This window comes from Artemia franciscana, chromosome 12 (assembly GCF_032884065.1).
Source record: "Artemia franciscana chromosome 12, ASM3288406v1, whole genome shotgun sequence".
Lineage (NCBI taxonomy): Eukaryota > Metazoa > Arthropoda > Branchiopoda > Anostraca > Artemiidae > Artemia > Artemia franciscana.
Genome location: NC_088874.1, coordinates 2543327 through 2557385, shown reverse-complemented (window position 1 = coordinate 2557385; position 14059 = coordinate 2543327). Strand labels below are relative to the sequence as shown.

At 35.3% G+C, this 14059-nt stretch overlaps 1 long non-coding RNA gene across 2 annotated transcripts in view; it reads left to right on the top strand.

The window, feature by feature from the left end:
* Window positions 1-14059, top strand: part of LOC136033576 (uncharacterized) — a 43034-nt gene that overhangs the window by 13242 nt on the left and 15733 nt on the right. For both annotated transcript variants that reach the window (XR_010618947.1, XR_010618946.1), the window contains one exon: window positions 922-1086. This is a non-coding gene — a long non-coding RNA (uncharacterized LOC136033576). The remainder of the gene's footprint in view (window positions 1-921; window positions 1087-14059) is intronic.

Below are 14059 nucleotides of genomic sequence, written 5' to 3'. Positions count from 1 at the left end.
AAACAGGGGAAATAGGTATACCTGCCAATTGCATAAATTGGATTTCTAGCTATTTGAGAAATCGTGAGGTTAGGGTAGCTACTAGTGGGTATAGTACACATTTTCAGGTTAAAAGTTATTTGGGTCTAACCCAAGGGGGGATTTTAAGTCCTATTCTCTTTGTAATTTATTGCAGTGACTTGGACATGTCCACTGCCCTTGGCTGCAAAGCCTATATATATGCTGACTAAGTTAAATCCTTTTCTCAGTCAGTTTTCTTACCCTTTGCAAAAGCAAAGGGTGTATCATGTACCATAATGTATCATCATATAATAAAGCTACTGCCATAACCTATATTTGGGGGCATGGATGAGGGGAGTGTTTAAATTAAAAAGAAATAGATTTTTAAGTAATTATTTTTATACATGTCCTAGTCCTCTCATCCTAAGAATGTTTGAAGACTTTTGTGTAAAAAAAAGATATTGCAGTACATAAAAAATGTGAACATTTTCGCCACTTAAAAAATAATAATAAATAAATAAGAAAAAATGTTAATATCCCAATAAGGGGAAAAACAGTGTCCAACTATGAAAGTCGCATAACATGAAGATACTAGTGTCAGAACTTCAAATAAAAGGGACAATAAAAATGTGACAATAAAAGGGACAATAAAAATTGTTCAGCAATTGTGCTACTTCTAATGATATTGGGGACAATGTCAAATTCAAAAACTGCTTATAGGTTATGGTAGCAGCTATATTCTATGATGATAAATTATGGTTATACGCCCTTTGCTTTTGCAATTTCTAGGTAAGAAATCTGACAAAAATGCTTATGGTTGGATGATTGGACTCTTTTGGAGTTAAAGCTGGGATTTAATTTCCATTGCTTGTATTACTTTTGGGTTTCAACTATTTTTATTATTTTTCATTTGTTTTTCAGGTTTATAGCATTGGAACTTATAAGCCAAAATGGCTTTCTCGGGCATGGGCTCAAAGGCCCCAATTCGCCCTGTAAATAAGGTTCAATTCAGTATTTTGAGCCATGATGAAATAAAGAGGATCTCTGTCACTGAAGGGGGCATTACACATTTGGAGGCTATAGAAGGTAATTCCAGTAAACAATCATTCATTGTGTGTGTGTTTTTTGTTTCATGATTTTTTATGATTAGCTTGGAACAATCTTAAGGATTTAAAAAAAAGGATTTATACATTTTAATCTGAATTTTTATAGAAAATTTCACCACTTATGACTTTTGCAATTTAACATTTTAAAACATTCCCCACTTCATACTTGTTCAAATCTGCAGTTATTCTTCCCATTTCAGAATCTAAAATTTATGAAACAATTTGGGTTGGGGGAGGGGAATAGTATTTGGAATATAACTGTAATACCTTGTCTAAAAGAAATTGCTGAATTGTACCATTGCTTGGATTTCTAAGGCTTTATATGGGTCCCATAGTGAAAATTTGTCATAAGTATGAGGGGGTTCTTCCTTTGAGTTGTGGTCCAGGATCTCAAAACATTAGTCATTATGTGGAAAACCTGGAAGAGGTGCTTCAAACGAACTTTGGGGAACTTTTCCAACCTCTGTAAGTGCAGACGTGGCTGTTTTTTTTCAATTTGTTGCTTGAAGCATACTTCATATTTGTCTGTATTTCCTTGTTCCTTAAAAAAAATTGATCATATCTAAAACAGAAATAAGCTTTTAACTTGCTGAATTGTTTAAATCTAGAAATTTGGATTGTTTTTGCCTTTCATGCATTACTTTATAATAGACGACAGGTAAGGGAAGTGCAGTTGAATATTTACTTGAATTGCTCAGTTTGGCTGTTTTAACTTTGGTCTTTTCAACTTTTAGTTAAAAAAACTTTTTTTTTAAATTTAATTTCTGATCGTTTTTAAGTAATGCCAGGAAATCTGGCAACACCTCCGCGCATAAATCCTTCCTGCCCACGGATTTATTCTCTAGGCAATTCAATCCTGGTGAAAATTTGCCCTGGACAATTACCCTCAACGAATTTAAACATAGAATTGAGTCGGCAATGAAAAAACAGGATATAAGATGAATTTCGCATTAGAGTTTAGGTAAATTCTCCTAGTGTAAAATTTTTACTGACAAATTCACCCCATAGAAACTTCCCTCTCCTTGGAAAGTTATCCTCGTGGCAAATTACATCAGCAAGAAATGCATCCCAATCCCCCATCCCCTCCCCCCAAAAAATATATTCATGCTACCCAATAACAAAAAATATGCGTAAAGAATGGACAAATTTTGTAACTTAAAAGACCTTTCCCCGCGGGCTGTGGGGGGTCATGATATCTCCAAAGACATTTATTTGGTCTTTCAACCTTGCTGAACTAAGAGGCTATCTCAAAATTTAGTTCGGACGATTTTGAGAAAAAAGGGGCATGGGAAGGGGTCTTTTTGCCTTCTAATTTGTATGGTCACTTAAAAAGGGCACTAGAACTTTAATTTATATTTGAATTAGCACTCACGATATTTTAGGACTATTGGGTCGATACGAACACCCCTAGGGAAAAATAATAATAATAAACACTCATCCGTGATCTTTCTTCGGGGCAAAAATACCGCATTTTTCAGATAGGAGCCTAAAACCTCCAAAGTAGGGCTATTACGCTGAATGTGATGGTGTGACTTTCATTGAGATTCTATTACTTCTAGGGGTTTTTTCTACTTTTTTTGAAATTAAGGCAAATTTTCTCAGACTGATAAATCTTTAAGTGGTAATACTATACAACATATTTGAAACAAGCATAAAAATTTGATTCTTTTGTTATACATACTAGTATCAAAACTCCTTTTTTTAGAGTTTTGGATGACTATTGAGCCGGGTTCATCCTCACCTACAGTTCCTTATCCGTAACTGGTGGATTAGGGTTTTTTAATAAGATAAAAAAAAAAACAAATATTTGAAATGCAATCTGTGACAAAATCCACATAGAGTAAATCGAATTAAGTCGGAAGAAAAAGCACGATATATGTACGGGTACATGGGTTGAAACAGGAGCAAATAATGGAAAAATGCACGAGAAAGAAAGCCTATAATTTACACTAGATTTACACATTAGAAAAAAGAGGAGCTGGTTCTGCCTTTGAAAAGCAATGACAGTGCCCCCCCCCCCCTCCCAACTCAAATGTAAGCAATAAAGCCGGATAAAAGTGAAAAATTGGATCATAATGAGCAATTTATCGGCCACGACGCCAATACCAACTGCCCCCCCTCCAGGAACGGGTCTGGTGGGGGTATAGTATTGTGGAAGTGCCATCAAATGTGTAAACTGAAATTTTTCTGCATATAATGAAGTATGAATTATATTCCTAACACTGTTCCTTCTTAATAGCCCCATTTATAGGCTTATATCTTCATTTATAATTCTAGATTAGTTTTTGATTGTATAATTTCTTCCATATTATTTAGAGGGGAGTTGATTGTCACATAAGTGAAATTAAAGACAAAAAAAGATAGCCTAATTTAAAGATGCTACTCCTTTAGTTATTCCTTCTTAAGAGCCGCAAATCTAGTGTTACCAATATCAGTCCTTGGTAACTTATATTCAGCTAAATATTTCCCTTGCATTTATTGATTCTCAATTTGGTCACCGTCGATTCAATTTACAGGTAAACCGGTTTTAACAAGTGTGATGCTAACAGAGGTGGGCTATATTAACCGTATCTAAAATAAGAAAAAAGGTATTATTTTTGAAGGTCAATATTGAATTTGCAATTAACAGCAATTATTATATGTGGAAAGAGCATAAGAATCCAAATTCGAAAGCCACCTTTTAAACACATACCTGGTCCGAGTAATTGTCGATAGATTTGCTTCATTTATTCCAAAGGTAAATGAATTTAGCTCATAAATATGAAGAAAGAAAGAAATGAAGAAGTGAGTGTTCCTGTGGGAAACTTCACTTTGGAAGAATTTGTCAACAGCTGAGAGAACATTTTTATTTTGAGTAAATAATTCGGAACTTACCAGTTATCCCGACAATACTTAAGAAGTGGAGTTTTTATTAAGAAGTTAATTTTTATTAACATCAACATCAAAACTGTAAAAAATCACTGATTAGAGGAATCTTTTCCCGTTTTAGGTATAGGGATTATGGATGTCTTTCTCCATTCTTTGGGAGTGTATGCTTCTTTGATGGACTTATTAAATAGAATCAGAAGAATATTTTCGGCTTCCTCGGGTAAATTTTTAAGCATCAAGTTATGTATTTGATCAGGACCAGGTGTTCTTGGTTTTATTTTCTTTATAGGAGTTTCTAGTTCATCAATAGTGATCGGTTCTATTTGGGGTTGTTTATTATTATCTGTAGATACATTAGTTGTTGTCAAACTTTAACGTAAAGAGCGGGGTGTTGGTGAGGAAGCAGCCCTTTTCATGTTGGTGTACATGTGTATAAGATTGATTAAACACTTACAGGATGGTGCATCATACGGTTGTTAAAGAAATATTCCAAGGAATAAAACGACTTCAAACGTTTTTCTATTTCGCGATCGCTTCCAGATTGAAAGCAAAAACACTGGGACTCGTTCCTCGTATCAAGCAATCGACGAATTTCATTATCATTTGACGCATCTGCTTCTTCATATTCTTTCTCAGATAGTACCATAGTTAGTTACAGTCACAACTTTTTTCCCTTCGCATCAATCACTTCGCTTGTTTTCTCAAGAATCTCTTCATTTCTGTGACTACTCCGGAGATCATAGAAATACAAGCGCAATACGCTTGCATTTCTGTTTTTGCATAAATTATTGAGTTGAATTTATTCAACATTGAGGAAATACATATTTCTTATATTGGCAAAAATAAAAAAGACAAGTTTTATGAAATGAAAGTAAGGAGCGACATTAAAACTGAAAACGAACAGAAATTACTCCGTATATGAAAGGGGCTTTTCCTCCTCGACACCCCGCTCCTTGGAGTATAGTTTTTTTTTATGCAGCAGCCCTAATCATTTCTATTTCTTTATTTATTGTTGGATTTCTTGCATATTGATTTCTCCTTTTTCTTGTCCAATCGAGCTTTTTCAAATTTTGTATTCCAACCAGGAATGGAATATTCTTTTTCTTTCCTTGGGCTTAGAGAACCCAAAAATATCTTCACTAGTCTTCACTAGTAAATCTCTTATTTGTTTATTTAGCAAATCAATTGAATTATCAGTCAATTTTTTTGTAGTTTAGATGCTATTGAACTTTGCCAACTAGGCCATTTATAACTACAGAAATTCCACATTTTTATTCTCTGTAATTCAAGGTAATCTATGGATTCTTCTAGTTGCACAATTAATAGAAGGTGATCAGATTCCACAGCACCAGTTAGTTCAACATGTTAGTCTTGGGCTAATGAATAGGAAACAAGTGCTAAATCTAAAGCAGAACACTTACCATTGGTTACATTTAGCCTAGTGCCCAGGTCACGTGGTGTAATAAGACAAAGATTACTGTCAGGTTCCAAAGTATAATCAGCAAATGCAAATGACTGTTGGTCCTGTTGTGATGAAGTGTCCCACTTTTTATTATGAAGATTGAAGTCACCCCCTATAAATTTATCCTTTTCACAGTAATCATTTACCTTTTAAATTGATTGAGGTCAAAATTCACTGTTGCCCTTTTATAGTAGTTGACAACAGATAAGCATCTATTTTCCTCTAGTTTAATATTTATCAGACAAACTTCATTTTTAACTGTAAAGGGCAAAGTTATTTCCCTAAAGGATATATATTCTCTAACCAATATCAGCAGACCTCCTCATTTTCTCCCTTCTCTATCCCACCTTTCAAGATGAAAACCAGCAAATTTTGGTGTTTTCTTTTCATTGGCTACAAGAGTCTCTTGAAGGAAGAACAAATCAAGTTTCGCTCATACAATTAGTGTATTTATTAAAGCAGTTTTAGTTTTTCCCATTCCTTGTGTGTTTATTTGCAAGACCTTCATGATTTACTGATGTGCTTCCCCTTTTTTAAATTTTTACCTTTGTCTGGTGAGGTCTCTTTATCAGGTGATGTACGAGCTATTTTGGTCATTTTTATATCACTTTGATTCTTTTCTGCTTTTATCATTTCTTAGAAACATTTTAGTTGACCCAGGGACCAGGACAAAAACTTTATCTAGGACCCTAGTAAAATTTTGTACAGCTTTTGTTTTTTTCTGATGTTTTTTGGAACATATCTATCAGTTCCTCACATATATCAGAGAGTAGGGAGGCAGCTGAATTAAGACATTTTTCAAATTTGGCCAGTCTAGTACTTTGTTCACTTAGGCTAGGGCTTTGCTTGCATTCTATATTATTTTCATTGACCACAGTATTTTGACTTGTTGAGGGAATTGTTGTTTAACTTAGTTGGCATAGAGCCACCTTGGAAGTCATATTTTTTGTATATACTATTTTAAGAGCTTCTGTTTGCTCATGATAATGGGCACATTTTTTGTTGTTAGCAGAGTGTGGGCCATTGCAATTTGCACACACAAGAATTTGATCTTCAGGTTTCTCATCTTTCTCAGAGCATTCATTTAAATTATGCTTTCCTGAGCATAGAAGGCATCTTTCACCAGCCCAGCAATTTAGAGCAGAGTGACCAAATTTTTGGCATTTGTAGCATCTTAAGGCAGGGGTATACATTGTTTTACATTATGTAATACACCCCACAATGAAACTTCTTGGGAATTTAAATTCTTCCTTATATTCAATAATGACCCTACAAACATTTTCATTAATTTCTTGCATAGCATATCTCTTTTCCATAAAACTAATATTATTTACTTCTGGATTGTTTTGTATTTCACTGTTTATTTCCTCTATATATCAGCAAATCCTTTAGGAATAAAAGCAATACCTCTTTTATTTTTTATTCGTTGAGCGTTTCTAATATATTTCTTTTCAAAAGATGTGTTGTTACGGGGGGGGGGGGTTCTTATAAAGTTACGTTAATTGTTGGGTTTCTTATAAAGTTAAGTTGATTTATAACATGGGAGCTTTATAGTTAAGGGACATAGACTGAGGGGATTCTATTGACAAATTTCTATAACCATGAAGACAAAATCCTTATCATGACGTTCAGGTCTCCCGAGTTGGGCAGATTCCCTTGGGAACCATCCAGTAGACAATAGGAACTGTACCTGTTACCTTGACTGAAAGACAAACACAATTATTGACAATAATTTTATTTTTCTTACTTCATATACAACTTCAGGTGAAATGACTTCAATGAGAGATAGTAGTATAATGCGCATCAAAGACTGAGTGCAGAATAAAGACTGAATCAGGACTGAATTAATACTCCTAGCTTTTGGTCTACCTTATATATCCAGAATCAACCCGGATTTCTAAATTAAGCACTGGGTAGACTGACCTCAGAAATGTTGCAATACAACTCTTCTTTAATTATCCAACATATGGCCTAACCTCCTTGCAAAATATTTTTTACTACGAGGGTTTTCACCTCTAGTTTGTTGACCAGACCAGAAATAGAAATCTGGTTTCTAATTGGCTTTACTCAAAAGTTTGAATCCAATTTTGGTAGTCTAAAAAGTATCATTTTTTGCTTGCAGTAAGATTTGTACCAAAGGTAAAAAGTATAATTTTTTGCTTGCTATAAAACTTAAGCCAAAAAGCACAAATCCTATGAGATAATGAATTTACACTTTAAAATCTTTATATGTATAAGAGATTCTTATTTTAAAACCTTCTAAAGTGAACGAATGAGAGATTTGGTTTTGAGTTCTGTAAGGGGGGAGGGGGGGCTGCTGGTCCATATATCACAGTGTTACATTCTCTACTTGCAGGTCTTTTAGAGCCAATAATTTACAAGCAATTTCTTCACTTTTTGCTATTATTTCCGCATTGCCACCAGGACCCGGGTGTTGACTGATCAATCCATAATTATCTTTACACTCATGTTTACCAAATTCCTTTGTTAAGTATCTACCTAAAACATTCTTCAAGTCCTGGGTATAGTTGCCTCTTTATTTTCTATAAAACCCTTAGCTAGAGTATAAACACCAGTCATTTTAGTCTTTTCCGAGAATAAGTCATCAGTATGAGTGCCAGAGCACAAGTCCTTTCCTGAAAATCTGTTCAGAGTCATGTGTGTAGGTGCAGGGGGCATCATTCAAATGTCATAAAATATCATCAAATATATGATTAAATGGTCCAAAAAACTGAATAAACATACCTTTGTACCAACATTTCCAAGAATTTCACCGATGCCTCCGCCAGCTTGGATTCCTTGTTGCACTGATAGAAGAAAAAAATGGCCTAAAGCAATCAGTGATTCAATCAAAGAAATTTTTCGAAGATTCAGTACAATTATCAGACTTCGTAATTGCCAGTCGGAAATCCTCGTAAAAAAATACATATCCGATAATTGAAAATATGTTGATAGTAATTAAGCCAAAAATTATAGTGAGGATAATTGGTCTTCTATGTTTCCTTACAGATTGAACCAAACTCTTTATTGTTCGACTTCGACCTATCACATCCAAAAGCTGAAAAAAACAATGAAAATAATGAGAGCAAAGCATTAAAATACAGGAAAACGAGAGAAGCAAAATAAAATTCTACCTAAAGTATACCCATTTCTGTTACAACTATCCATTTCTCAATTCAAATATTTCATAATATTAAAATAAATAACTTCAATTTTATATATCTGCTTTTAAATATAGAAATACTGTTTCATGAATGTGTTTGAACTTCCAAGTCATTCAGAAGTGCTGAGTTTTGCCAAGTCCGATGAGTCCGACTCGGCCAAAAATTAATGTCCAACTAGCCAAGTTTGGTAGCTAACGGGTTGAACTACTGTTTATCTTGGGGTGTGATAAAAGTTCATTATAGAAGCATTTTAGCGCCATCGGGTAGAGCATTCTACTTTAAAAAATAACCAACACTGCCTAAGCAGACCATTGTCTCTTTGATTCAAAAGCTTTTTTTTGCGAAAAAGCACATAAAAACTTAACATTAAATTTAAGAACTTTAAAAAACAAAATCAACAGAAAACGTTTGTTTTCTGTTTATTTTTCCATCCCCACGAGCCGAAAACACCCAGTAGCCTAAGAAACTGACCAAAGAGTAGCCTAATTATCCTAGAAATATGAGGAAAACAAATTAAAATATACTTACTACTTTCTTAGATTAAACAAGAAGCTTGAATAACACTTTTCACAGACTAATAATAGACAAATATTTTCAACAGACAAGTATATACGGGACACAATTCAATTGTGCAAAAAAAGTTATTTCACTCTGACCAATCGTTTTTTCTACCATCTCCTCAGCTAAAAGAAGTTTCTAGAACATGCTGTCCACTAGTAGTCAAGAAGCATTGTTAATTCAATTACTTACTACGGTTTATTCATATAATTTGAGGGCTGGGCAATAAAGAGTATAGAATTCAAGATGACACATGTTATCGACAGATATTTAATACAATTCACTGGTGATCTTAGTTGATCTGCATTTTCTTCACTATTTCTTTCTCTATTTTGAAAAAAGATGGAATGCCAAAGACAATTCAGTCTCAAGTTGCAATCAGACCAATACCTTTTAAAGTTTCATGAGAAGATGGCAACATAGTTTTTGTGTGGATGCTGAAATTAAATCTGTCCCTAATATTTACCCTGAGATCTCTTTCTTCAGAAACTGCAAAAAGAATATCACCTTGGAGGCTGCAGGTTTTGATTTTGTTTGCCAAAATCAAGCACATAATATTCCCTAATATTGAAGGCAAGGAGCTATGTAGCAGCCAAATTTCCAAGAATGTCATGGTCAATATGGACAGATCATGGATCAGAAGGTGGAGCAGCTTAAATTAATAATTTAGAATTGCCAACATAAAGAGTGATGAGATCTAATAGAAGACATGGAACATCATTTCTAAAGATATTGATGACAGTCAGTCTAAAAATGGTGCCTTCAACTCTACCATTTAAAACTATTGAACAGCATTAAAAATGAGGACCACTACCAGAACTGAAAATTATGACAACTTAAGTAGTCAGAATTCACCAAGGGCGATTTTTCAATTAGAGATTCGGGTACTAGTTTACAGTCAGGACTGCTTAGAAGATAAATCTATAAAAATTACAAAAGCAACTGGGCTATTAAAAATCCTTAAAATGGTACTTAAAATGTACATTACAAGCCAAACACTCAACTGACAAGTAAATTGTCTCCTAATGAGTTTTGAAAAGGTTGTAAGATCAGGGGTACTAGTAAGGGGGACCGGGCAAAAAAAAGCTCTAAGCCATTGGCATGCACTGATGGTATTTTGAAAAAGTTTTTAAAGACACTTGGTTTCTTGAGATAAATGGCTGTTATAGTCTAATTTTGTTTGGAACACTTGCAACAAATATTAGCAGCCTAGGCCAAATAAAGCTGAAATCAAACAATAAGTGACTAATATGGGTCTTAAATTCTTCCCACAGAATATTAAGACAGCCACCTGTCTAAAAAAGCAAATGGGGACTCGGTAACGGGTTTCCTCCCTTAAAAGCAATACTTTTGATAAATTAAAAATAATGATAGGCTAATTTGTTTTTTGAAACAAGTTGCTGCTTTATTTATATATGGGGGATACCTAAGACCAATATTACCAGCCTTCAACTGGCTCTTTCAACTTGAGTATTTTGATCTATGTTGAAAGGCACAAATTTCTCTCCAAGCTCTCCACAATGAAGAAACTCGTCGCTTGATGAATCATTCAAGGCAGCCAGGCCCGAAAAAAGCTCCGCTCTGTCGTTTTTGTTGTCACTACGCTCCGCACTGTTTTGACGCTTCTTCGCAGATTTCTTCGGTGGTCTGATCTTTTCTTATTTTAGCTTTAATCTCTTCCTTTTCAGGTGTGTCTGTTAAAATGCGAGTCTTGCTTCGATTCCGATTCCTACGACCCGGAACGGAGCTAGCTTAAACTCGGAAGAAGGGTCTAACTTCTTCTGGATACCTAATCATGGGAGAAGCCGGTGAGGGGAAGGACTCAGAATCAGCCTTTGACAGAGGACTTGGCTAAACGGTTGTTGTATCTAGGAGCCTGTCTCTCACTAGCGATGGTGCAAATGCTCCCTCCGGAAATGTGACACGATTGAAAGGAAAAATTCCAGTGGCTCAGAACGCAGATACAATATATATATATATATATATATATATATATATATATATATATATATATATATATATATATAAATATATAAATATATATATATATATATATATATATATATATATATATATATATATATATATATATATATATATATATATATATATATTTATTTATTTATTTATTTCCCATCAAAAGAAACAGATGGAGTATAAGATAAAAAAGCACAAAAAAAACTCACTACAAAATAATACACAACACATAAGAAAAATAAAGAACAAATGGGTATCTAACTACAAAAAACAAAAACCTATTGCCTCAAAACAATTGCCCAAGGATGAGTAACAATATTAGAGTTATATCTGGCGATCTAGGCTAATATTGCTTCGTTAGGGTCGATAATCCCATACCGACTTGTCACAATACGGTTACATGTCCATGGTGGAAGCCGTAAGAGGTACTTTGCATATTTATAATATGTAGACCGCAATTCTTTCTCATCTTCCTTTTGGAAAATCCTCTAAAAGGGACTTAGATACAGATAATGGGGTGGTGCCATTGCATTATATAGATGGGCCAAAATCCGCCGATCAAACTGACGCTTATAAACTACAACATGGCTATACGCTAAAGAGAACCGCTTCTGCAGATGACTCTGCAAAAGATGACGTGTTTCAAGCAGAGACCGACCAATAGGGATCCCCAAATAAACTATGTGTTCGGCAAGCCGAACAGTAGCACCACCCAGCCTAACATCAACAGCAGACCCTTGCTTAGCATTAAACAACAACACATCTGATTTCTTTTCGTTAAACTGAAGGCCTATTTTTCCATATTCTACTTGAAACTGGATAAAATTCTCCTCTAAACCGCGAAGGAGGCGGCTCTAATTAAGTGCATCATCTGCATAGCTTATTAACGATAGATCAATTCCTCTAAGAATGTATGTCAGATTTGACTTAGATTGTGGTTTAACGATGCTGTTATTAAATGCGTTAGGTGATGTCAATGCACCCTGCCTTAGACCTTTTTCAACGGGGAATACCTGGTTGTTTGTCAGGTTTGGTGTTATTGGTAGCTTAAGCCTAGCTTTTAAATTTTTATACATATCATATAAAGGGTTTATTATACTTGGATCAACACCTACTAGGCCCATATCTAAAATAATCTGCTCATGAATTAGTGAATCAAAGGCCCTTCTGACATCATGTGCAGCGAGAGCTATGCTCTCACCGTTTTTCTCAGCATCTATCAAAGCCGAAACAAGAGCAGAAAGAGCGTGGCCACAACCAAGACTAGGCTGAAAACCGAATTGATGGTCTGGGACTGTGCATTTTGACCGCAGTTCATCGACAATAAGTGCCTCAAATAACTTACAAAAAACTGTAGCCACAGTTATAGGCCGGAAAGACGAGCACTGGCTAAGTGGCTTTCCCTTTTTAGGCACAGGTGTTAGTATTCCAATTGAAAAAGAATCAGGCACTATACCCAGGTTAAAAATTATTTGAAAAAGCAGGGCAAGGTGCTCAAGAAACAAATCGCTGCAAAACAGCAGGTGCTGAATTGATATACCATCACAGCCGCGCGATTTCTTTTTTTTTTAGTTTTCTAATAGCAGAACGGATAGAACACCTTGTAATTATAACACCCGGACTGTTTTCTTCTCGCTTTCGTGAGAAGAAATCATCCAGTTTCACACCGAAGTTTTTTTGTAGCTTGATATCAGGAGCCGAAAATTCATTTCTATAATGCTGAACCCAATTATCTCGAGATATTGAGGTCATTGTTACATGAGGTCTTTCTTTAAACAATGAAGACCAAAGTTTATTTGGGTGGGCAAGGATAGCCTGAGATGAAGAACGAATAGTTGCACTACGGTGTAGTGAAAGTTCTTTCGCGAATTTACGTTTACTATAAATTCGAAGTTTATTCACCCACCCGTCTCGAGGACTCCCAGCCTCACGCCAAACCGAAAGCCAGAATTTTGCCGAACTACACGCGTTTTGAAGATTAACATTTGCAGACCAGTCTGGTACTTCGGTACCAGGCCACACCCGTCTACATGGTACAGCTGACTGTTCAGCGAGACGTAATGCGTGCACAAGCTCACCACAAAAAATATTCAACCGAATTCGTGATTCCGCTGGATAGTTCTTAGAACTAACCATCAGCAGATCAAAAGGAACGCGGATTTTTGAAGCAAGTTTTTCACAAGTCGACTGAAATGAACTCATTGACGCACGTTTCCAATCACAAACAAAATAAGGACGCTTCTGGAGCCTTCCAGGAGGAGGCGGAACACTACTATTTAAATCAATATTGAAAAACAATGGAAAATGGTCTGATGTAAAATTTGAATCAGAAACAAGAACCTCACTCGGTGTAAGTGATCGAGTGTGCATAACATGATCTAGGTTTGACATACTTCCCGAATTATGAATATATGAAAAATTCTTATTCTTAGACGCGAGTATAAATTCATCACCTAGCATACCGAGTGACATATTAGCACGATTAGAACTTGAACTGTTGTTGCCGCTTGGGTTTTCAAGATCACAGTTAAAGTCACCTGTTATCAGACACGAAAGTCCATGCTTTTTTATTTTATCAATACATTTGGATAGCCTTGCAATACTTATGTTAAACTGTCTATCTGATCGATCATCACGATAGTCTGTAGGGAGGTAAACATTCACTATAACCATATCTTGGATTTTGATAGCGAGAAAGTCTAATGCCGAGTCAAACATAGAAGTGGATAGAGAGGATCTAACGAAAGTCGCAAGGCCGCCAGATGGCCGGCCATGAGTGCGAGAGTGTTTGGCTGCAACTGTAAAAACTTGATGATTTGGTGACAGGTTCAATAACGGAAGGCTGAGAGAGGTTGCAAAATGTTCCTACAAACACACAATATCATATCTTGAAAGAAGGTCCTCGATAAAAATAGACCGGTTAA